The sequence below is a fragment of the Mauremys reevesii genome, linkage group 12 (genome assembly GCF_016161935.1).
Source record: "Mauremys reevesii isolate NIE-2019 linkage group 12, ASM1616193v1, whole genome shotgun sequence".
Lineage (NCBI taxonomy): Eukaryota > Metazoa > Chordata > Testudines > Geoemydidae > Mauremys > Mauremys reevesii.
In genome coordinates this window covers 35,795,583-35,820,287 of record NC_052634.1, presented here as the reverse complement: position 1 = coordinate 35,820,287, position 24,705 = coordinate 35,795,583, and the positions used below count along the sequence as shown (strand labels likewise).

General features: G+C 52.3%; 3 non-coding genes across 3 annotated transcripts; all 3 read left to right on the top strand.

Annotated features, from left to right (window-relative positions):
* Positions 1 to 15,559: 15,559 nt before the first annotated feature.
* On the top strand, positions 15,560 to 15,631 carry TRNAQ-CUG. The gene has a single exon. It is a non-coding gene; the product is annotated as a tRNA-Gln (tRNA).
* Positions 15,632 to 17,527: 1,896 nt separating this feature from the next.
* TRNAK-CUU lies at positions 17,528 to 17,600 on the top strand. The gene has a single exon. It is a non-coding gene; the product is annotated as a tRNA-Lys (tRNA).
* A 3,432-nt stretch (positions 17,601 to 21,032) lies between these two features.
* TRNAI-UAU lies at positions 21,033 to 21,126 on the top strand. Its single transcript has 2 exons — positions 21,033 to 21,070; positions 21,091 to 21,126. It is a non-coding gene; the product is annotated as a tRNA-Ile (tRNA).
* Positions 21,127 to 24,705: the final 3,579 nt, after the last annotated feature.

The window sequence follows — 24,705 nt, the reverse complement described above, 5'->3', positions numbered from 1 at the left end:
GCGCTGCAGCCCGCCCAGGGGAGGGAGGGTGTTTGCAGACACAGGAAGGGAGCAGCTGGGAGCTGGGGGTACTGGGAAGAAGGAGGCAGGAGAACAAAGCCCAGAGATGGGACATTGGGCAGCTCCTGGGGACCAGGCTCTGGCACAGCCCAGGGGTGGGGCAGCTCCTGGGGGCGGGGCTCTGGCACAGCCCGGGGTGGGGCAGCTCCTGGGGGCGGGGCTCTGGCACAGCCCGGGGGTGGGGCAGCTTCTGGGAGCGGGGCTCTGGCACAGCGCGGGGGTGGGGCAGCTTCTGGGGCGGGGCTCTGGCACAGCCTGGGGCGGGGCAGCTCCTGGGGCGGGGCTCTGGCACAGCCCTGGGGTGGGGCAGCTCCTGGGGCGGGGCCTGGCACAGCGCGGGGAGGGGCAGCCCTGGGGCGGGGCTCTGGCACAGGCCAGGGCGGGGCAGCTCCTGGGGCGGGGCTCTGGCACAGCACGAGGGCGGGGCAGCTCCTGGGGCGGGGCTCTGGCACAGCCTGGGGCGGGGCAGCTCCGGGGGCGGGGCTCTGGCACGGACCGGGGAGGGGCAGCCCTGGGGCGGGGCTCTGGCACAGCCCGGGGCGGGGCAGCTCCTGGGGCGGGGCTCTGGCACAGCCCGGGGCGGGGCAGCTTCTGGGGCGGGGCCTGGCACATTGTGACGCAGGAGCCCGGGCTCAGCAGCTGCTCCCGGGTGTCCACGTGCTGCCGGCAGCGCTGGAGCCGCCTGAGCCGGAGCGGAGCCGCTGTTCTCCGCTGCAGCTGGGATCTGCCCCTGCCCCGCTGGGATCCAGGTGGGGACAGAGCCTGGGGCCGGGGGTTCCCCGTTGTGTGGCTGGCGGGGCGGGAGGGGAGAAGCTGGAGCTGCAGGCGGGGAAGGGCAGTGGGGCAGGTGGGGTTGAACGGTCTCTGGGCAGCCAGGAAAGTGTAGGGGAGAGTGTGTGAGTCGGGGGAGATACCTGCCTCCTTCTCCTGTCTGTGCCACTTCCTCCCCAGTACTGGTAACAAGTCTCTCTGGTTCTCCTCCCCACACAGGACCGTCAAACCCAAGGAGATTCCCTCGTTTTTCCTAAAATTATTGACTCTCTAGTCTCTTATTTTTCCTGATTTTCTCCATAATTCTCAAATATCAATTTAAATTCTCCTCATATTTGGGGGGCTTCCATGCCCCATTTCATCAGCAGCAATTGTCCTTGTTTGGGTGGGAAATTGTTGCCCTGAGTCATTCCTCAAAAGGGATGGGGTTCCTGGGTGCTGTTTGGGGACCCTGAGACACAGCTCCTCTGGGGTGGAGATGGGGTGGCCGCTCTCTGCCAGCCACAGGGCATGGCTGGGGCACCGGTGGGGAAGGAGGAACCAGTGTCCCCTGTGGAGCCTGCCCAGCCCCTTTGGTTCTGCTCCTTTCTAGCATTTTGTTCAGAGAGTTTATTACTGCAGAGGCTGAAAATGTCTGTGGATTTACCCTGGCAGGAGGGGTCAGGTGTACACTGTAATAAAGAGATCGAGCATTTTCCAGCATGACAGAGTCTAGGATGTCTGTCTGCAGGGAAAGGGCCTGGGGGAATTGTGATGTGACATGAACTAAAGCCAGTTCTGAAACCTCCACAACTGCCCTTCTCATCCTGCCAGGCTGCAGAATGACGCCCACGTCTCGCTCCGGTTCATCCCATCCTCCCATGGGACAGGGAAGGGAAATGGCTGCAGAGGAGCCCGTTCAGGTAGGGATTATTGGGGGTTACTGGTGGGTTCCTGCTGGAGGGAGAGTGACAGCAGATACACAGGAGGTGGGAGGCTTGGGCCGTCTGGTGGAGAGGTTGGAGCGGGCAGGAAATTCACAGGGTGGAGAATGGAGGAAGCCAGGGTGTAGCAAACCTGTTGGGATCTGGGTAATATGTGGCTTTCATTCTAGGAACAGACCCATGAGGTTAGAAGGTGGAAATGCTCTGATTTGTGGAAGAGCAAAGAACACACCTAGGTGGGGCTAGGTAAAGGGAGCAGAATCCCAGGGCTGGAGCCTCACCCGACTAACCAGCGGCTGCTGTGAGATGTAGAGGGGCACCCACCAATGAGGCTTAGTCAGGGGTTCTCAACTGTTTTCTTTCTGAGGCCCTCAACATAAAGTTATAACCCCACTGCCCTGCATACGCCAGAAAAGCCAGGGCTGGTGTTAGGGGGTAGCAAACGGGTATTGCCTGGGGCCCCATGTGACAGGGCCCCCCACAGAGCTAATTGCTCCAGCTTTGGCTTCAGCCCCTGGTGGCAGGGCTCATGGCCCCAGGCAGGGAGGTTTGGGCTTTCTGCCCTGGGCCCAAGCGAGTCTAACACTGGCCCTGCTTGGAGGAGCCCCTGAAACCAGCTCGCAGCCCCCCAGAGGTCCAGGGACCCCTGCTTGAGAACCACGGCCTGAGGGGATGTGCCCCTCCCCCATACCCAGCTCCAGGGCTGGCCTGAGAGAAAATGGCGCCCTGGGTGAACTTGTATTTTGGTGCCCCCCATCCCCCCTGGCCCTCACAGGCTCCCCACCGTCACGTCCAGGCCCCGGTGCCTCCGTCTAGTGCTTAATTTGTATTGAAAGAGGTGCCAGAGCTCAGCCATGGCACAAATTAAGCACTGGCAGGGCGGCCTGATAGCGGCGGGTGCTGGCCGAGCGCCCAGCTCTGAAGGCCATGCCACCGCCAGCAGCAGCAGCGCAGAAGTGAGGGTGGCCTGGTGTGTGGTGTATTGTGCAGCCTTTTATTTAAAGTGCAGTTTGTAATGTGGTATTACACCGCCGCGGGGTCGGCTCTGGTGGCGACAGTTTCAAGCTTAACAGAGTGAAAGTCGCCTCTGCTACTTGCTTCAAATGTACAGTCTCTAGGAACACACAAAGACCAAGGGTAGTGACCACACAGACATTCACAGGTACAAGGTCTAGTCGGTTTTACAAGTTTTATTGAAGTTACAGTTAAGGTTACGACGACCCAAGGCATATAGACATTCTATGAAGACCTGTGCAAAAGTTACAACTCTAGTTCTACTCACATCCTGTTCAATAGTATTAGGGTCTGAGGTGTCTCTCATGGATTGATCATCAGTAGAGGGATGGTTCCTGCTGGAATTTCCCACAGGAGCTCAATTTTCCTGCTCTGGGCACCCCCTTTTTATAATGAGATTCTGATTATACCTCATTAGCATTGACACACAACCTGTATCCTGTGGTTAAGGCACATTTGGAAACAGAGGTGCCTTTACAAAAAAATTTTTATTTAAAATTAATCTTCCTGCTAATTGTTCACCCTGTTACCACTTGGTACCTCTTTTCCCATAATCTTAATACAGCCACATATTAAATTTCAAAGTAAATTTAGAACAATCAGGAGACAATACAGCAAGATATTCCCTATCCCAAGCCTTGAGGTATCAGTTCTGGAGCTTTAATGCAGGTATCAGAAACACGAGGTTGATACTTTTTACCCCATCTTTAGTAGAGATAAATAAAAATAAATAAAATCTGCTTATTTTCTCTAACAGACACGCTCCATGTTACTGCCATTATCTCCGCTATTTTAGTCAATTGTTTTTCATTCCACTGAAAACATATTTACTTAGTTTACATAGGGGATTAAAGTTTTTTTTCTCTGTTTTACGAATGGGAATTTATTTCTCTAGTTATTTCGGCATTTGTGTTAACTGGTCACTATCATGTAGGTGACTCACTAACATTTCACTCCATCATTGCTATTAGTATCCTACTTGGAACTGGATTTATTTTCATAGACATTTTAAGTTACTTTACAGACAGATTTAAAAATACAATCTGAAGATAAGTGATCTTCATCTGCACAGTGTCTAAAGTTTTGAGTTTAGCTAATTTTTTTTAAATGAGCCCTGCTAAGGTAAGTACATGCAAAATGTAGAGTCTGTTATTTGATTGTACCATTTTAAATAATGAATGACAAAGCACAATACAGTAATAACAGTAATAATGATAATTACTCCAGCCAGGACAGCTGAGGCATTTTAGAACTCGTTACTCAAAGAATTGAATTTAAGCATAAGACAGAAATAAAATTTTGAAATGCACAGACCAGTTAGAAAGCTAAAATACCAGCACTGTCATCCTGACCGAATGTGAAAGAATAAAATTACAGAGACTATGTGCACTTTGCACATTTTGACAGGAAGTAAAAAGAAGTAATAACAGTAATTGAAGTGTCTATTGTGGGGTGAGTGTGGGGGGGGGGCGGGGGTGAGACACACCCGCTGTCACTTCCAGCCCAGCGGCACTCACTAGTCCGAAGGCTCCTTCACACAGCAGCAGGGGCCAGCAGCTCCCACTCCTGACCCAGAGGCAGCAGCACAGAATCTTGTCCCCCCACCTGAGCTCAGCAGAGACTGGGCAGAGGCAGGAGGGTGGGGCCTCCCTGACATCAGCAAACACCCCCCCCCCTGCACAGCACACGGGAGGCTCCTGGGAGCAGCTTGGCCGGGGGCAGCTTTCAGTGGGGGGAGGGGGCAGGGCTGCAGGAACAGGTGCAGGGGCAGACAGCTGAAGAGAAGTGGGGGGAGGAGAGACAGGACACTCCTCAGCAAGGCCCCCCTGGACCGTCATGTCGTCTGCCCCCCACTAAGTCTGGTCCTGTCCTGCTCTTCACAATGAGAACAGCGCTGGGCTCCCTGCCAGCGAGCTCTCCCTGCGCCCTGCTAGGGGCTCCATCTCCTGTGTCCGTCTGTGGCTAGTTGTGGGGATGGATCTGCTGAGAGAGACAAGGGCTCTCGCCTGTCCTCCCCTGGTGTTTCCTGGCTGCTCTGAGCAGGGTGGGGTGGGACTCTGACCGTGAGCCACCCAGAGCTTCCTGTTGATTGGCTCCTCTCCCTGTGTGTGGTGGGGTTGTGACGGGGCAGCAGGTACTGAGTGTTGGACTCTCACTCTTTCAGGGGCCGGTGACCTTCGAGGAGGTGGCTGTGTATTTCACCAGGAGAGAGGGGGCTCTGCTGGACCCCGCTCAGAGAGCCCTGCACAGGGATGTCATGCAGGAGAACTATGAGACGGTGGTCTTGCTGGGTGAGGAGTCCTGTCCTCTCGGTTATTAGAAGCTGTGGGGGCTCTAAAAAACCTGAGCAGTGATAACTTTATACCTTTTTATTTTTCATACAAGTTTTGACAAGTTACCTTGCCCTCCTTTTTTGCCTTATCTCCCACCCACTAGAATAATTTTTGGACATTTGCCTTTTTGGTGCCAACAGTCATTTGAAAATTGCATTTAATGTATCCTTATAGGATACCTTAATAACTACATTAATCACTGTAGCTTTCATGCCGTTTCCCCATTTTAGGAGGAAAATATGCCACCTGTAGAATTCTAAATTGAGTTAATAGGTGTATGACTCATGCATGGCTTGTGTGACAGTCAGATGAGCTCCTCTTTTGATAGGAGAGTGTATAATGTTGCCATTCAGGACCCCACGGGTGAAGAGAGAACAGAGCCGTGGGAGGGGAGGAGAAGGGGGGAGTAGATAATTCTGGGGTGCCAGGACATGGGGCGGGTGTGTGCAGGGTTAGAGCTAAGAAGCAGCAGGGAGGGAGGAGGTTGTGAGAGACGAGGAGGGAACACAAGAAGCTCCCAAGGTGGCCGGAGGTGGTGCCAGCTGAGAGTAGTGGGAAGAAGGGGAGGGGAGTGTGGGGGAAGGGCACCCGGGAAGTGGGCTGGGTGGGTCAGTGGGAGGGAGGAGAGGTTTGGGGATCCAGAGCTGTGGGGGATCCCAGACCTTTAACCCCAAATCCCTACCCAAACCTTGTTGCTTTAGAGCCTCCACTCCAGTTTTATTTCTGTTCAGTTTCACTTCATTATACATCCCCCCCCAATATTATTATTATTATAACTCTTGACCTCCCTCTCCCACTCATTACCCCCCTCCCCATATGGCCTCCCCATCTCAATGCACAGTGACCCCGGCCTCCGACCCTGAGTCCTTGCTGCATCCTCCCTCCCACACCAGGGCCACGTCCCAGGCACCAATGGGCGCTTGGCTGATGATGTCACAGGGCGGAGGTGTAGCCTGGACAGTTTCTACACCTATAAGATTACAGGTTGGGGCACAACTTGCCCTTGTACAGGGCTACTCAGAGTTAATTGAGAAGATGGAATTTGGTGAAACGCACAGAAACGTGATTTAATCCAGACAGTTATAACTGAAATCATAGGCCAGGCTCAATACACGTAACGATTAAACTAAGGTAAGTACAGTAAAGAGGGTTTTGCACTGTGCATACTTACAAGATACCGACACCCTTGGAAAGAAAGATCGACGGGCAAGGGAGCCCATCAGAAGGGAGCCTGCTTCAGTTTACACTGTCTCAGGGACCCGACAAAATGAAAACCTGGTAACTAGGAGAGGTATTTTATCCACTTCCTTATGGTAATAGGATGGCTATATACCCTATCTGCTCCTTTTCTCTGATTACAAGAATGTCAATAGCTGCCCTAACCCATACATGGCCTTTGGGAAGTCCATAATTACATCAAGCATTAATACTCATGATTTACATCACTTATTAATTAATAATTCCAATCTATGAATGTGCTGCAACCTAATTACAAAGCCCACCCCAAACTTCCTTCTTTTCGGAAGAATTAGGGCTGTTGCTCCTGAATTTTAGTGTTTAATTCCCAGCCTTCTCCACACACTGGGGAGTTTAATTCTCCCTCCCATTACACCTGAGTCACTAGATTTCTAATTCCCAAAAATGTGCTTTGCGATGCCACAGTTCTGGGGTAGCGAAGCCTTTGACCTGCCTCCATGGTCTGCTCAAGCAATGGCCTCTCATCAGGCCTCAGCCAGCCCTCTGTATGGGTGGGGACCCACATGCCTCTCCTGTTTGACCAGGGTGTGAGGATTGCAGCTTGTCCTCCACTGTGTTCACTGGACTAACCTCCAGTTCCTGTGCTTTGCTTTCTCTCCAAGGGCTGTGAGCCGTGTGTGTGAGAGAGGCAGGAATTTTGGTGATGCCAATACACACCTCAGTTTCCTCTGTGGTTGGTATTGCCATGATTATAAAGAGCAGGAGACATGAGGTGTTTTGTCACGGAGCTGTCACGGGTGATATAAATTGTCGTTAAGGATTGGCTGGGGCCAATCTACATCAATGGAATACCCAACAGAGACAAGGGAATAATTGTCCCCTGTCCATGGCAGGATCTCCTTGGCTGAGTGAAGCACACATGGACTCATGATGTGCTTGGGAGCAGGAAGAACTGGGCTCGCAGACGCAGGAGCTCTACCGAGCGAAGACAAACGGGCAGGCAAAGTGAAAGGAAACCAAACTGTTTTCTACTGCAGCCTGGCTCAAGGGCATTGGCCAGTATGGACTATATCGTCGTATTTGCTTCTCTGTGCTAATCTAAAGATGTTCAGTGCTGTATTTCAGTTGACTAATGAACCCTGCTATGTTTTAAAAGTCTGCCGAGTGTCACAGCACAAACTTGCTCTGTGCATTGACTGAGGAACAGTCTCTGAACAGGAATGTCGTTCGGCTGGATCTGCTGGCAGAGCTCACAGGTTGAAATAGGAGTGTTGAAGCCAGAGGCTCAGTCTCAGGTGCCAAGCCACATGGCCTGTCCTTGTGGAAGAGTGGGAGCCCTTGGGGGTCTAGTGCACTCAAGGGACACCTCCCAAGGACAGTTTAAAAGCCAGGGCATTGCACAGATCCTGTGGATCCATGACAGTGTCAGTGTGCCTTATGGGGAAAAGATACAAAGCAAGAAAAGCATCAAAATTTTTCTTGGGAATCCCCGATCATTCCAAAGTATATTAAAAACCTTCTTTAAAAGCTTACGTCTGGGTTCTCAGGTCATGTCAGTTTGTAGCCCAAAAAGGCCCTTCTCAGTCAGCTCAAACTCAACTGTTTCTCCCCAAAAAGTCTGTCATCTTCAGTCTCCCGAAAGAGGTAAAATCAGTCACTGCCCCTTTCTGTGCGGGGCAAAGCTTCAGAAGATGGAGTTCTGCATAACCAGCCTTGAGATCCAGCCTTAGTGACACCAGATTGCACAGGAAACCCATCCCCCCATCCCTCAGCCTCCCCGATATCATCTGGCCCATCTCAGCACCACAGTCTGTGAAGTATTCGTGCTTTCAAGGGCTGGCTCAAAGATACAGATAACAGTCATAAGTAGGGCCAGTGTTTGCTGGCAGCGAAAACAGAGTAATTGACAAGCATGAGCAACATATAATCCTTTACAGCCGGAAAGTGCATTGGGGGAGGGGACAGGAGCCAGCTGTGTGGGGAAGGTGGGGCCCAGACCCTGGGCATTGAGAGCCTGGAGCCGGCTGTGTGCTGGGGAGACAGGGCATGAACCAGCTGTGTGCAGGGGAGAGGAGCAGGGGAGAGGTGCTGTGGACGCAGCCGAGAGCAGGTGCGAGTGCCATCCGCTCTGCAGCCTGATGAGGGAGCCCGACGTCCCACTGCCAAGTGCCCCGTCTCCCAAGGGGAAGCTCCAGTGTTTTTTCTGAGCCCAGACTTGTATGAGGAGGGAAGAAATTGGCAGCAAGTCTCAAAAGCAGCCAGCCCCCAGCCTCTGCCCCGTGCCCTGGGGAGGAGTCAGGGGTCTCCAGGCAGAAATGTGGGGTTTGTGACCCTGCATCCCCAACCACCTTCTGTTCAGCTATTCTGGATATGAAGGGTGATTCCAGAAATGAAGAGTAGTTTCAGGGGGAAATGCAGTAATAGCAGCAATTTCCGGAAAACACTGGCCCCAGTCATAACATTAAATACAATAGTCTCAAGTTCTATACCTGTGTTCATCAGATCTGTCCCTCTGCCGTCACATAGTTCACTCTGCTGGCGGGTTCCACCTCTTCCCCCATCTGTGTCTGTCTTGTCTAGTTAGACTGTAAATTCTTCAGGGCATGGGCCATCTTCTATTCTGGGTTTGTGCTGTGCCCAGCACAACAGGGGCCCATGGTTCATTGGCTCTAGGCACTAAGGTCATGAATATGAGTTATAAGAATAACTCTTCTGCCACTTTGAGCCAAGGAAGCCGGCCTTGGGGTGTTACGTCTTAAAAATGAGCTGGGGTTAAAACCATGGAATATTCCTTGTGACAAGTATCCCACAAATTCCATGGACCTTCCTTTTTTTCTTTCCCTTCCCAGGGTTTCCAGTTTCCAAACCTGATGTGATCTCGCAGCTGGAATGAGGGGTACAGCCGTGGGTCTCAGACCTCTATGGCTCTAGAAAAAAGTGCTCCCGAGAGCTGTGTGCACAGGTGAGGAATTGGGTGAACCATCTCAACAACTGTCTGTGAATACAGGAAACATTTGGGATGCCCTACAAAGACTCTCCAAGTTGTAAGCGCTCCAAGTTCAGAACTGTTCCCTGCAGATGTGGAATCATTAGGCAGATGTCACTCATGGCTTCCCACCTATCCTGACTGACAGTTGGCAGCAGGTCCCTCCCCAATCTCACTTTCCCCTGAGAGTTCTGGTGAGATGCAGACCCAGAACTGATCCCTTCCTCTCTCTGCTCTGGGGAAGGGTTTGGGGAAAATCAGCTCCTGATAGGTTTGTTCTCTCCCACTCATATTTTGGTTTGTTCACACCTTTTTCCATTCCTCTCTCTGAGATTCCTTTCTCTCCGGCACAGGGAGTGACCTATGTCTGGATTCTCTCTGTCTCCCATCAGGTGGTGGGATGGCAAGTGAGAACGAGGAGACACCTCAGCAGGAAGATGTGAGCAAGTAGAAGCACATGGGACGTTATCAGGAAGACCCAAAGGGAATGTTTCCAGGAGTTGTGCACTCCCAGAACGAACAAAAGCCTGTGAGACTCAGCAGAGGCCAGAGGAAAACTTCAGTAGCCACTCAGACCTTATTACACGCGAGAGCATCAACTTGGAAGAGACACACTACACATGCCATGAGTGTGGGAACAGCTTCAGTGGAGCTCAGACCTTCTCACACATCAGAGAATTCACAGGGGAGAAGCCCTACATGTGCTCTGAGTGCGGGAAAAGCTTCAGTCAGAGCTCCAACCTTATCAGACATCGGACAATCCACATAGCAGAGACGCCCTACACATGCGCTCAGTGTGGGAAGAGTTTTAAGCAGAGCTCTGCCCTGATCACACATCAGAGAATCCACACGGGTAGGTGCCCTACACATGCTCTGAGTGTGGGGAACGCTTCAGTTATAGCTCAGCCCTCATCTCTCATCAGAGAATCCACAGTGGAGAGACGTCCTACACGTGCTCTGAGTGCGGGAAAAGCTTCAATCGGAGCTCACACCTTGTTAGACATAAGAAAATCCACATATGAGAGAATTGTAAGAAATACCTTGATTCCGGCTGGACAAAGATTGTTTTTTAAAAAATCACAATTGCGAATTCCCACAGAGTGACCTTTGCACCATGTTCACTGTGGTCTCTCAGCTCCCCTAGATGAGTTGCCTGCTTCTGCCTTTTGCAGCTCCCTGTTCTTTATTCCCCATCACCGTCCCAATCCCCCTGTTGTTCAATTGGTTAGGTCAGTATTTTTTCTAAAGGGCTGGGAAAACGAGTCCCTAGCAAATGGCTTGGAACTAAGCACGATACACCTGCATTGGGCTTCAAAAGCAGTTGTGGCCCAGGCCCTGCAGGAGGTGACTCCTGAAGATATCGCCTTCCTAATCAGGTGCGTGTTGCCTATTATTTGGGAAATGCAATTCCTATCTAGGTGGGGATGGGGAAAATGGAAGTGATGTCTCTGTTCTCCTCACCCCTGGGAGATGCTGCAAATATGCAGAAAATGAAATCCATGTTGAATGTTATATAGCTGCAGAAAGAGACCTATTTTCCATAGATACCTGACATTTGGTGTTTTACAGGGATTCTAAACCACACCTGAATTTAGTCCCTAATTTAAATCTGTGCCACCAGATTAAAGAAATGAAAGGGCATATTTGGGAGAGTTGTGCCTCACTATCGCTATTGATACATTGTGTGGTTGGTGAAGAATTCTACACCAGAGACGTGTAAAATTACTCCAGGAAAGTTCAAAGATTTGACAAGAACTCAGGGAGAAACTGCAGATTTTGATTTTCACCCCAGAGATGGAAGCTATGGTGACCTGTGGCCCAGGTAAACTATTTTTAGAATGCTGCTCCCTAGTTAAGTGGCATTGGTCCCACTCGTAAAGGACGCCATGATTAAATTGGGAACAACTGTCTTTTACCATTTGGATCCAAAGTTTCATGAAGCACAGAGAGAAACAGCTGATTCCTTCAGAGCCATTCCATGCCTGTGGGTCCCAATCTGACTGACTTGCTGGACAAGAAGCAGTTCCATGCTGGGCAAATGATGGTAGCCAATGAGGGAATGTATCACATTCCAAGTTCAGGCTGCAGGATACATGAATGCTGAGTCCTGACTCCGTGGTTTTGTCTCTTAGTTTTGCTATTAGGTCTTAAGCATTTGTATCACTTCTCCACCTCCTGCTACTTTGAAAGATTAGAAAGTGTGGAAATAGAGCACAGGTGGTTTTCTCATGATGCAACCTACCCACTAGCATGAGAGCCCTTCCACCCACACTTTTGGGAGAAGACCCAGGATGAAATGAACTCACAGAAATGGAAGGCTCCTAGGTTATTGTAGAATGTGATTTCACACAAAGCTCACTGGGTGGAAATGGGAATTAAGCGAAAACTGCCCTATAGGTTTATATTTTGTAATCTTTGAATAAGTTGTTAATGAAATTAAACATGAAGTTAATTAGTGTAAAGTAAGAGGCTGCTTATGTGATAACTTTCAGTGTTACAATATAATTCAGGTTTTCTTCTAGTTCTCTCCTGCCCTCCTACTATATCGGAAATGGTGGCTAATCTTGAAAAGTAAAACCTCACTCCAAAGGAATTAGAGTGGGGGAACATGGGAGAGAAATAGCATGTATGAAAATAGAGCCCCAGTGTAGACTGTAATTATTTCTATTTCAAATGGAATTTATTTTGATAAACTTTAAAATAATTTTTTTTCAAGAGGAATATTGCTTGAGTCAAGATGTGTAACCTTCTCCTGAGTTAGAGGGTAACAGCCCCAGAGTTCCCCAGTTCACTTGTTTGCTAAACAAAGACACATCGGGCAGGAGAGGTCAGAATTTAAAGTGGTGATGGATGCAGGATGATTGATTTTTGCAACCAGTTATTTTTATGGGTGCTGAGGCCCCTTTTCCTTTTGAGGAGGCAGCTGTTAGAGCCCAGCTGCTTAACGCTCAGGCCTGGCCATGGAAACGTCCCCGTAACTGGCCTTATGTGTCTTTCATGTTTGATACCTTTGGGGTTCGCACGTCCACATGACATGCGGTTTACAACAGCAGATACTTTGAGAAAACTGCCGGGCTAAGTCGGGCTGTTCCAAACTGACGTTGGCCCAAACTCTGCCTCACTTCGTCTAGACTGGGTCATGTGACGAAGTCTCCATGGCAACTAATGGCCAGGCCCTTCCCCCCTGCAAGGGGATGCTAAAGATGTGGGAGAACAAAGAGATCAGGTGACCTCCTGGCCTGCGAAGGAGACAGAGCCCAGAGAGGAGGGGCTGGAGGGGGGTCGGCAGTTTTGGAAGCTGGCTGGGAAATGGAGGGGAGCCCCCATGGGGCTCGGGCCTCCCAATGGGGCTGTGGCCTCCCTGGGGCCCCAGATGGACCTAACTAAAGGGGGTCCTGTTGTCTGTACCGGCAAGACCTGTTTTGGACTGTGTCCCTGTCATCTAAATAAACCTCTGTGTTACTGGCTGGCTGAGAGTCACGTCTGACTGCGCAGTGGGGGGGCAGGACCCTGTGGCTTCCCCAGGACCCCACCTGGGCGGACTCGCTGTGGGAAGCGCACGGAGGGGCAGAGGATGCTGAATGCTCCAAGGAGAGACCCAGGAGGTGAAGCCGTGTGAGCTTCTTGCCCTGGAGACAGTCTGCTCCGAGGGAGAGGAGGCTCCCAGAGTCCTGCCTGACTTTGTGGGGAGCAGTTCCAGAGCATCGCCCGGGACTCCGTGACACCCTCACTCCTGACCCGCAGCCCCTGCCATCCCAGTCCTGACCTCCAGACTCACAGCTCTGTTGGTGCCCTCACTCCCGACCCGCAGCCCCCGCGCTCCCTCCAGCTCTGATGGTGCCTCACTCCCGACCCGCAGCCCCTGCCATCCCAGTCCTGACCTCCAGACTCACAGCTCTGCTGGTGCCCTCACTCCCGACGCGCAGCCCCTGCCATCCCAGTCCTGACCTCCAGACTCACAGCTCTGCTGGTGCCCCTCACTCCCGACCCGCAGCCCCCGCGCCCTCCAGCTCTGACGGTGCCCTCACTCCCGACCCGCAGCCCCTGCCATTCCAGTCCTGACCTCCAGACTCACAGCTCTGCTGGTGCCCTCACTCCCGACCCGCAGCCCCTGCTATCCCAGTCCTGACCTCCAGACTTACAGCCTGCAGGTGCCCTCACTCCCGACCCGCAGCCCCCGCGCCCTCCAGCTCTGATGGTGCCCTCACTCCCGACCCGCAGCCCCTGCCATCCCATTCCTGACCTCCTGTGACGTTATGAATGTAATATAATATTTCATTGAAAGGTGACAGGGCCAGAAAGAGTTAATTAACTCACCTCACCCACTGACCTGACCCATGGGTGAACCTTAAGGACTGGTTAGGAAGATCTGTAAATGAACAGAGCTTTGAAATGCAAGTCTGCACTGTTAGAGGTAGAAGGGGAGATGTTTGCTCAGGGCTTGTGATGTCAGCAAACAAGTCTTGTCTATTGCTGTAGTTTTAATTCAAAGATCAAAAAAGGAATATTAATATTTATGATGATACTTGAGTGAAATAGTATTATTGTCTCTGTGTCTCTTTGAAGGTTGTACTAACCTGTATCTGAACTGTTTAATGGGTAAATTACCCTGTGCTAATTGCCAGGATGTTTGGGAGAAGGAGTTAAGCCTATTGTTTTCTCAGGCTGAAAGGCTGCTGGAACTATATAAGAAGCCTGGGACATGATCCTGCTTCATCTCAGATCTGCTTTGGGTTTCAAGAGACGGAAACCTTAAGCCATAAGGATTGAGATCCCGAGTCACTGACTGAGTCACCCTGAATATGGACATTGACTATAATCTATGGACTATTTCTAAAAGGACTTTTGGCAACTACAAGCTCATCTGTGCTATGCATCTGAACCTCAAGAATTGAATTCAAGTCTGTCTGTATATTGATCTTTTAACCAGCACTCTCTCTCTTTTCTTTTTTAATAAATTTTAGCTTAGTTAATAAGAATTGGCTGTAGCGTGTATTTTGGGTAAGATCTAAGTTATAATTGACCTGGGTATGTGGCTGATCCTTTGGGATTGGAAGAACCTTTTCTTTTATATGATGAGATCAGATTTTCAGGAATCATCATCATATCTGATGTGTGTGTCTGGACAGAGGCCGGAGGCTGGGAACTGCGTTGTTTGGACTTCTGAGTAACCAGTGAGGTGCTACAGAAGCTGTGTTGTGCTGGTTGGTAAATCTAAGTACTGGAATAACCACCAATGTTTGGGGTGTGTCTGCCCCATTTTGTTTGCAGTTCACCCTGATTGAGTGACCTCAGCTGGCTCCCAGGGGCAGCACCGTCACACTGCTCCTTTCTAGTCACACTTTCTACACATCTAACATTAGTATATAATGTAATACAGATCTATCCCAACACCTGCCAGAGGTCTTCTGGTAAGGCGTATTCGGTGGCATGCCTGCCGGAGGTCCTCTGGTAAGGCGGATTCAGCAGCATGCCTGTGGGAGGTCTGCCGATCCTGTGCCTTCAGCGTACCACCACTGAATTGCTGCTGCAGCCGGGGCACTGGCAGAGCTCCCGCAGACATGCCGCCTAATCCGCATTACCAGGGGACCTCCTGCAGGCAGCCTGACTGCCACCCTCACAGCGACCAGCAGGCAACCCCCCCGCCGCTTGCTGCGCTGGTGCCTGGAGCCACCCCTGTCCCTGACCCAGGGCAGAGGATATTGGAAGCTGAACATCCAGAGCTTGCAAGATAAAGGAGCAGGGGGCCGAGGCCTGGCGTTGTTGGCAGAAGGGGAAAGCATCAGAGGGTTCTGTGGTTACCAGGGGGATTGGTGGGAGTCAGTGAGGGAGGAGTTGGCGGCTTTGTTCTGGCAGTCGTGCAAACACCACAACATTAAAGAAACCAACAGTGCCAAGTCCTGCAGTGTCACCTGTGGGATTTCCACAAGACCATCCAAGCTGGGGAACCAGTCAGCGTGTGACTGTAGAACAGGATCAAGCGACAGCTGCCCGAGTTCCAGGAGATGAGGCTGCAGCTGGCTGATATGAGCGGGAGCACCGAGTGAAGGGAGGGGCGGCCTCCCCTGACATTTTTGCAGTCTGCAGGGAATGGAGACAAAGCAGGGGGATGCAGGGACTCAGGGCAGGACCCACGGATCCAGCCGTGCAGGCCCACAGTCGCTGGAGGAGGAGAGAGAGTCCTGCGAGAGGAAGCCGCTGGTGGGAAGCAATAAGTGCAGAGTGCAAACCAGCCAGCTGAGAGTCACAGGGGTCTAGAAAACAAAACAGCAGCAGGTCCCATGGTGTAGTGGGCAGCACTCAGGACTCTGAATCCTGGAATCTGAGTTCAAATCTCAGTGGGGCCTCTGCCAGGTAGGGTGGTTTGCTGTAAAGCCTTGGAGCCCAATGTGCTCGGTTACCCTCTCCCTGCCTGAACTAGAGTGGATGTTTTGTTTCTCCTCCTCCTGGGTCACTGGTGCCCACTGGGAGATGGGTCTCTGGTCCAGCTGGGCCACCATAGGGCGGGGTCCTAGAACTTAACCATCTGGCTAGAGATTCCTGACGGTTGGGTTTCTTTCTGCTTCACCTGATGCCCACAACTTTGGTCCCTGTCACTGCAGCTCTTCCTCTTGCCCACATGGCATTTAAAAGAAGCAGGGCCAGGGCCAGGCTTCCCAGGCTGGAGCCCAGCCCCTCTCCTCCTCTGGGCACCTGGAGCAGAGGCATATGGTGCTGATGGCTCCAAGGGAAGGCTTAAAAGCCACAGAGCAACCGAGGGCAGGGCCAGAGGAGGGCAGGACCATGCCTATGTGTGGCCTTCAGATGGGCACAAAAACACTCAGCCAGCCTGCTCCCTGCCATGCCAAACCCACACTGAAGGCCACCCGCAGAGGAGCATGCGGGGCGGCTGCTGTCGCTCTGTGGCCAGCATCACAAGATGGTAGGAAAGCAGGGCCAGCCCCCCTGGTGGGGCCTCTTACTGTTCCCACGCTCTGTGCTCACTTTGGCAGTGGGGCAGGAGATTTTACCCCAAGAGGCTTTTCCCCAGCTGGCGAGAAGCAGAGAAACACCCAGGCTCCCAAGGTGCTATGTAGCAACCCCCCTCCAGCACAGGGACAGACGCACACTTGGAAGAGGGAAACTGCTCCACACACTAGCCCGGGCAGCCGCCCATTTTCTTTGGCAAGTCAGGAAGGGCAAAGGCGAGACTGGAAGCACCTGGGGCTCATGCCCCAGCCTTTGTGACGCCCACCCCCCAACTCCTTCCCGGGGCTCTAGCTGAAGCCAGAGCATTGGCCTGAGCGGCCAAGAAGAGGTTCCAGCCCTGAAGGGAGCAGGACTTGCAGCACAAAGTGAGCACAACCACGAGGGGACTCAAATCCTGAATCATCCGATCCACAGGGAGATGCCTTATCCTTTAGGCCACATGATGAGGGGGTCTAAGCTCTTCTTTGGAAAAGCCGGACATTGTGTTTCTCGGGTCATCTGCTGAGGGGGGCCGAGACACTCTGGGCACAAGAAGTCGAGTTCCCAGCGAGATGTGAGACTTAATTCTATGGGGCCAGGTGCAGGACTTTGGCAGGGAGGCTCAGGCATGGGGGATTGGGGTGCAGCGGACAGGCCGGCTGTCTAGGTGCTTAGATTTAGTCTCACTGAGGAGGAGGAGGGGGAACCCTGCTGACAGGCAGTGGCTGTGCAGAAAAAGACGAGGGGTTCCTGGGACTTTTTTTGCCTCTCGTTTGCCTGCCTGCTCGCTCTTGTGGTGAGCGGTGAAGGAAAAGGATAAATGGACACAAATCAGATATTAGGAATGGCAATATACAAAAACCTGTAGGAGAACACTTCAACCTCCCTGGCCACACAATAGCAGATCTTAAGGTGGCCATCCTACAGCAAAAAAACTTCAGGACCAGACTTCAAAGAGAAACTGCTGAGCTCCAGTTCATCTGCAAATTTGACACCATCAGCTCAGGATTAAACAAAGACTGTGAATGGCTTGCCAATTACAGAACCAGTTTCTCCTCCTTGGTTTTCACACCTCAACTGCTAGAACAGGGCCTCATCCTCCCTGATTGAACTAACCTCGTTATCTCTAGCTTGCTTCTTGCTTGCATATATAAACCTGCCCCTGGAAATTTCCACCACTTGCATCCGAAGAAGTGGGTATTCACCCACGAAAGCTCATGCTGCAAAACGTCTGTTAGTCTATAAGGTGCCACAGGATTCTTTATTGCTTTAACGGTGAAGATGTTTCTCAACAAGCCCAGGTAGCTCAGTTGGTTGAGCATCAGGCTCTTAATCTGAGGGTCCAGGGTTCAAGCCCCTGTCTGGGTGCTCAGCTTTTAAGTTGCCTTATGTGCCAGGACCCATATGCTGTTCACAGCCACACAGGGATTCCCAGAAGCTGTAGCCATTTCCTGGAAAGGTTCCTTTCCTTAGCAATCAGGAGAGAGGCCACATCGGCAGATGCAGAAAGCGCAGTCTCTGGCTGCCAGGAAGTGCTGTGGGGCCAGGTGCTGAGAAAGCCCAGAGGGGGAGCAGCAGAGATGGGGGAAGGAAGAGAGAGAAGCAGTGAGGACAGAGTACAAGTGTAAGGAGAGTCTAATCTGGCTTATTATACACGACCCCAGTGGAATTGGCTGGCGGAAGGATCTGAGTCCCCACCCCCTTACCCAGAGGCTGCCTGACCTCAAGGACTCTCTTTCTACTCTCATGTATGGCAGAGACCTTGTATCCCTAACAAGGCTGGGCCCAGGATTCCTAGGGGGCTTGACCTCCAATCTTGCCATGATCACTTGAACGGGGGCTACAGTGTCCTCACTCTGGGGTACTCGCTCCGCTCTGGGCACTTCCCTGACCCACTCCTCATTGCATGTGCTTCAAGCAAACACCATTTATTACCCAGCAATCAATGTAAAACATAAGGAAAGATGGGAAAGGAAAACACGTCACCCTGTTCTGCGGCGCAGGGAGATCACAACCAGCATCTCTGGAGGGTCAGGGCAGGTCACAGTCTCTCCCTCACATGTCCCAGGCCTCCTCCCCAGGCCCTGGCTGTGCTGCAGGGACACCACGGGCTGGACACTTGCTCTGGCAGTGGCCACATGCTCTAGGTGACAGGCCCCTTGTTCCCAGTGTCAGCCCCCATGTAGGGGATATGATCCCCCCAGCCCCAAAAGTCTGGCCTGCAAGATCTCTTGACTGGTGGCATCTCCTTGCACTGGGCCTTCTGCCCAGGGTCCCCCTCGCTCTCCCACGCTGCTCACTGCACCCACCTCCAGCCCCAGTGCTGCTGCGGCTCTGCCTCCAGCTCCCTGGGCTGCTCCTCTGGCTCCGCTTGCTGCAGCTCTTCTCCCAGCACAGATCTGCTCCCTGGGCAGCTTCTACAGCTCGTGCTGCTGCGGCTCGGCTCCCAGCACAGATCTGCTCTGGTTCTCCCTGGCTGGTGCAGCTCTGCTCCCTGGCTCTTCTCGGGCTCCTGCTCTCTCCTTAGCTCTGCCCCACTCTGGCCCAGGCAGTTCCAGCTCCCATGGAGGATGGGACCCCTGGCCTGGTGACTCCCTCATTACACTGCTTGGCCTGTCAGTGCGGCTAACTTGGAGCTTTGTCCTCTCCCCATTGCCCCTGGGGACTGTCAGTCTCAGGGTCCTGATTTCCCAGTGGCCCTTCCCCCTTCTATTGGTGCTGGGAACTAGCCAACCAAACCCCCCACTAAGTTTTAGTAAGGGGCCAACAGTCCCTTACACGAGCCAGCCCCGTGAGAGTCACCACTGTGCAGAGAAAGCAGTACAAGCTGGTCCCATGGTGTAACGGGCAGCACTCAGGACTCTGAATCTGGCAATTTGAGTTCAAATCTCAGTGGGACCTTGTGTTGGCTTGTGGTAAAGCCCTGGAGCTCACAGTGCTCAACTTCCCTGTCTCCAGCTGTGCAAAAGCAAATCTTTCCTCCTGCTGGGTGACTTGCCCACTGGAGCCAGGTCTGATGGCCAAAATTGGTTGGGGCTCTAGAACTTGTGACCCTGATGCCTGGGGTTTGACCAGGTGGTTGGGATTCTTGCTGCATCACATGAGGCCCACAAGTTTGGCCATTTTGCTTGCAGCCACATGTTACCTCTTGTCCACCTGGCACTTGAAGAAAGGAGGGCCAGGGCTAGGCAGGAGGGAGGCAGAGTCCCAGGCTGGAGCCCAGCATCTCTCCTCCTCTGGGCACCTGGAGCAGCGGCAGCTGGTGCTGACATCTCCAAGGGAAGCTTAAAAGCCACAGAGCAACCGAGGGCAGGGCCAGAGGAGGGCAGGACCATGCCTATGCGTGGCCAGCCTGCTCCCTGGCATGCCGAACCCCCACTGAAGGCCACCCACAGACCAGCATTCGTTCAGCGGCCAGCATCACAAGGCGGTAGGAAAGCAGCACCAGCCCCTGAGTGGGGCCTCTGACCGTTCCCACTCAATGGGCTCCTTTTGGCGGTGGGGCAGGAGATATTTCCCCCAAGAGGCTTTTTCCCAGCTGCTGAGAAGCACAGAAGTACCCGGTGTTTGCTCTTGCGGTGAAAGGGCTTAATACATTTAGCCGGCCTGGCTAGCTCAGCTGGCAGCACCTCTGGCTCTTACTCTGAAGGTTGAAGTTACAGTTCCCTGTCTGGGTGCTTGGGGCTCCTCCTCAACAATGCAACACACAATCTGCTTAAGCCCCCACCCAGTAACCTGGGGAAAGTAACCCTGGCCACTGGGTGCCTCTAAGAGGTGATACTTTCCCCACTCACAACCACTGAGTGCAGGAAAGAAACTTTAATAAAAAGGAGGATAATCACCTTGTATTAACTTGGGAAAACACCACAATCAGGATTCATAACACAACACTATGAGCAAAACACCCGCCCCCCCCAGTGCGCTGGGTAGTGGCCTTTTGCCTCAGGCTCTTAAATCCAGACACCAGAAGCTCTGTGGATGTGCCCCTCCCTTCACTGCACCTCACCCACAGCTGCTGTCCTGGGTCAGTGAAAACCCAGAGTTCACCTCTCACCTCCTGGGGGGAAAGCCCCTTTCTCCCTCCGCTGTCTGGCCACATTGCCGGCCACTTGCCATTCCCCCCGTCACCGCTCTGCTGGCCACCCTCTCTGCTCTGGGACGTCTTGTGGTCCCACCAGGAGCGGAACAGGCTTCCTAAAAGTAGTAGCCTCAGACCCCGAACAGTAGCCCCACCCCTTCTTCTCAACTCCACGCCCCGGGCCCACCCCTCTCCCCAACGCTCCTCCTACGCTGCCTCTTACCCCAGACCCCTCCTCCCGCTCACTGCTCTCCACCCTCCCCACCCTCACTGCCCTTACGGTCATTACAAAGTGGCAAGGCAGAGCCCTCCCATTTTTAAAAGCCCTGGGGTGTTGTTCCCCTGTTCAGGCACCCCTGGGGCCCTGCACTTCACACAGCTCTCCCTGATGTCAGCTGTGAGTGAGGGAGCCTCACTGCTTGTGCAGACTGGGCAGTTTCTTGCATGAGAGACACTGTCCCAAAGCAGGACTAATGCTTAGAGCTGGTTATCAGTGATTTCAGATCTGTTGTTCTGCAGCAAGACTTCCATTGAGTCTGAACCAGCTCTGTTATTACACAGGGAAGAACAAAAGGGTCAAATGGGGCCTGGAACCCTTAAGAAGAATCCACCCCACCAAGTACAACACTTGTCGCTACCGGCCTCAGCTCCACTGAGAATGTTTTGGGGTCACCTGTCGCCTGTATCAACCTAGGGAACTGGGAGAATTCTAGTTAACAGGTGCTCCAGTGGCGCAATTGGCTAGCGCACAGTAGTTATAGGGCAGTGCTGAGAGGAGCTATGCTGAGGTTGTGAGTTCAAGCCTCACCTGGAGCACTGGTTTTCATTAAAGAAGTGGTGTCACCCCCTCATTTGGCCTGTAGTCCAGCCCTGGGGACACTGAGGAGGGGCAGAGTCAAAAAGGCCCCCTTCACTTATTACCTCCTCTCTAGAGCGCAGGTGAGAATCTACAATCCTTTCTCCTCCAGCCCCTGGGCCAGGATCCTCAAGCAGAGCCTGAGTCCTGCCCCTGGTGTCTGTACTATTGACAAAGACAAAACTCTCAAATCCCGCCTGGTGCGGGAGCCAGGTTTGTTTCTTCAAATTCTGTCGTTGGTACATTTCCAGGCCTGGGAATGTCCCACAACAGCATTGAATGGGAAGCTGCCTGCAGAACAGTGACACTGCACAGAGCTCCTGCGGAGGAGGGGTGGGAATAGTAACTATTTGAGGATCATTTGGGAAATGAGCCTTTGCTGACAAGGTTTGTCTCTGTTCATATTTCACCTTCAGGGGTCATGTTGAGGGATCTTTAGTGTATTTTTGTGAGGTTAATAACTATCTCCTCAACTTTATTTACTCAACTTAAAAATTGGTGTCACTTGATTTTTGCATCTCCCTGTGAAAATACAACTGACGTGTGGCTTTCTACAGGGGCCATGATGTTATAGTTGAGGAATTCAGTCTCTGTACTTCTGGGGGGAGTGTTGCTTTTTTACAGCTGCCTCATGCCCAGGCACACCGGGCTGTTAGCTGCACCCACAGTCCTTGCCAGGGGCCCCTGCTGAACCCTGGGGGCTGCACTGCCATGCTGGGGTGACTCTGCAGGTGGAGAAGCTGCTGTGGAGCAATGTAGAGCAGGTGCAGGAAGGAGACGGGGTCACTTTTCACATTCTGAACTGCACAATTTTCCAAATTTGGGACTAGATTCATAGACTTAAGGTCAGAAGGGACCATTATGATCATCTAGTCTGACCTCCTGCACAATGCAGGCCACAGAATCTCACTCACCCACTCCTGTAACAAACCCCTAACCTATGTCTGAGTTATTGAAGTCCTCAAATTGTGGCTTAAAGACCTCAAGGTGCAGGGAATCCTCCAGCAAGTGACCTGAACCCCACGCTGCAGAGGAAGGCGAATGGCCGAGAACAAGTCTAAGGAAGGTGAACGCAGAGCAATGACACTGGAGATGCCCAGACCTCCAGTGGGGGCAGCGTGGAAATTAATAATGGGAAGATCATTTGCAAAATTGGTCGTCACTGACAAGATTTGTCTCTGTTCCTATTTCACGCTGTGGTGCTAGTTAGAGGAATCAATACAGATTTTTTACTATATTGATTAAACACTTAATTTTATTTAACCAAGCCAAAAACTTAGTGTCACTTATTTTTTCTCTATCCTAGCAAGAATGAATTGAATTTTGTGACTTTCTGGAAAGTGCAGTGAGATTAAATGTGGGGAATTCAGTCTCTGTGTTTGTGAGCTGATGTTTTCCTCTCACAGGTCAGTGCCTGCATTGAAATACCAAGAGGGATCTAAGGGCTGGTGTACGCTGGGCACTGAACTGGCAGAGCGACGTCTCTCAGGGTGTGACACCCCCCCAAACCCATCTAGTTAAGGTGACCTAAGCCCTGGTTAGATAGTGCTGAAGAAAAGGAAGAATTGTTCTGTCCATGTAGCTATTACAGGGATGGGAAAACTCCTCCAGTCACTGTTTACTCCAAACTGCTATAGCGGTGCCACTGCAGTGTTTTAAGTGTAGACAGAGTGAAACTAGATCTGGCTCCAGTTTGCACTGTGGATGCTCAGGTACTAAGACTACAATAATAACAACAGTGCAGCACTTGCGTAGTTGGCAGGATTCAAACCTGCGCAGGGGGACCCCAATGGATTTCTAGTCCATCGCCTTAACCCCTCTGCCACAACTACTTGAGCTATACTTATTTCACTACATGATGATTCTGTTCTCACTGAATTGTCACTTCAAATTGTTTGCCCAGACCAGCTTCCCCAGCACACTCGTGGCTGCATTAGTGTAAGTGTGTCCTTGGCTGAACAGCGAGAATTCCTGCCCATTTCCCTTCCGGTTGGAGCAGGATGGGAGAGTGTTTGTGTGAACGACATTGCTGTAGATTGTTGTTCATTCCCCACTCTGACAATTCAGACAGTCCCTTTCCTAGTCAAATCTCCAGCACATTGTTCCAATAGCAGGGGGCAGGATTTCTCTGGGGCACTGAGGGCTGGTGCGTGAATTCAGTCTTGCATTTCACCCTTGATGTTTCATGGACTAACAGCAGCAGCAGAAAGAAAGAGCCGAGCCAATATCTCCCTGGCAGGGATGCAGGTGCCACGTCCCCTCTGTCTGACCGTCTCCATTGCAGGAGAGAAGGGTTCACTGGAATCGAATACCCTGGCTCAGACCAGAGACTCAGGGAGGTTTTGCTGTTCATGGATCTGTGTAAAGGAAATTTTGTCTCTGTGTGAAACTGAGGTCGGAAATGAAACGTCCACATGCTGGCCCAATGCTCTAGGGAATGTGGGTGAAGGACTCGGGCTGAGAAATGATTTAACAGGGGTTTGTATTTATTGCCCCGATTAAAATCTATGGCTAAAGGCAGCCACTGTTGTTAGTACTTGTACCTGTGTTGGGACACCTCAGTGGGTGTCAAGTCCATTGCCTTCACCAGGGGCAGTCGATTATTTTATCAAGATACAAATTTCTTGGTCAAGGCCTAGGCTCCGGAGAAAACAATACACTGCTGATAAGAAGTACATCAAAAGATTTTGCAGCCACCTTGGGCATAACTATGATGTGTCGTGTTTCACTCTTTATACCTGGCGCCACCTCCTTTCCCTTTAGCCTTGTAGTTGACCAAGGGCAAAGCTGAACATCTCCTCAGATACCAGGGAGTGTTTATGTCCATTCCTGCGAGCTACACAGGGGTTTGATGTTGCTGCTCTCAGTCCTCTGGCTCTGGCAGGATAAGGAACTATTCAGGCTGTCACTGAACTGAAGGAGGAAGATCAGTTTTTGACAGGCAGAGGGACGCCTCCTCTTAAAGGTGTTTGTCTGGCTGGCAGCCCTGGTTCCCAGGTCTCGCCCGTGCGGTTCCAGCCGTTTTGGGACCAGGTCACTCCCTTGGCCCCACTGGCCACCCCCAGGCGCTCCCCCCCAGGGGCCCCATCAGTGCAGCGAAGCTGAGCAGCGTTTGCCTGCTCGCTCCAGTGGCTGCCGGCCCCTCCCAGAGTCTGCACGCCCTCCTTCCCCACCCCCCAAACTCCCTCCCAGAGCCTGCACCCCACCCCTCCTCCTGTTCCCCCCGCCCCTGCCCCAGCCCAGAGCCTGCACCCAGCACCCAAACTCCCAGAGCCATAACAAGGAATTTTTGTGCCCGAGGCAAGGGCCGGCTCCAGGATCTTTGGCGGCAGGTCCCTGAGTCCCTGTTGGAGGGAAGGACCTGCCGCCCAATTCCTGCCAAAGAAGCAGCAGCGGTAGAGCTGCCGCCGAAGCGCCGCTGATCATGGTAGAGCTGCACCCCTCCACTTTGCGCACCCGAGGCAAGTGCCTCACTCGCCTCACCCTTGTTACAGCGCTGCAAACTCCATCCCAGAGCCTGCCCCCCAGAACCCCTCCCC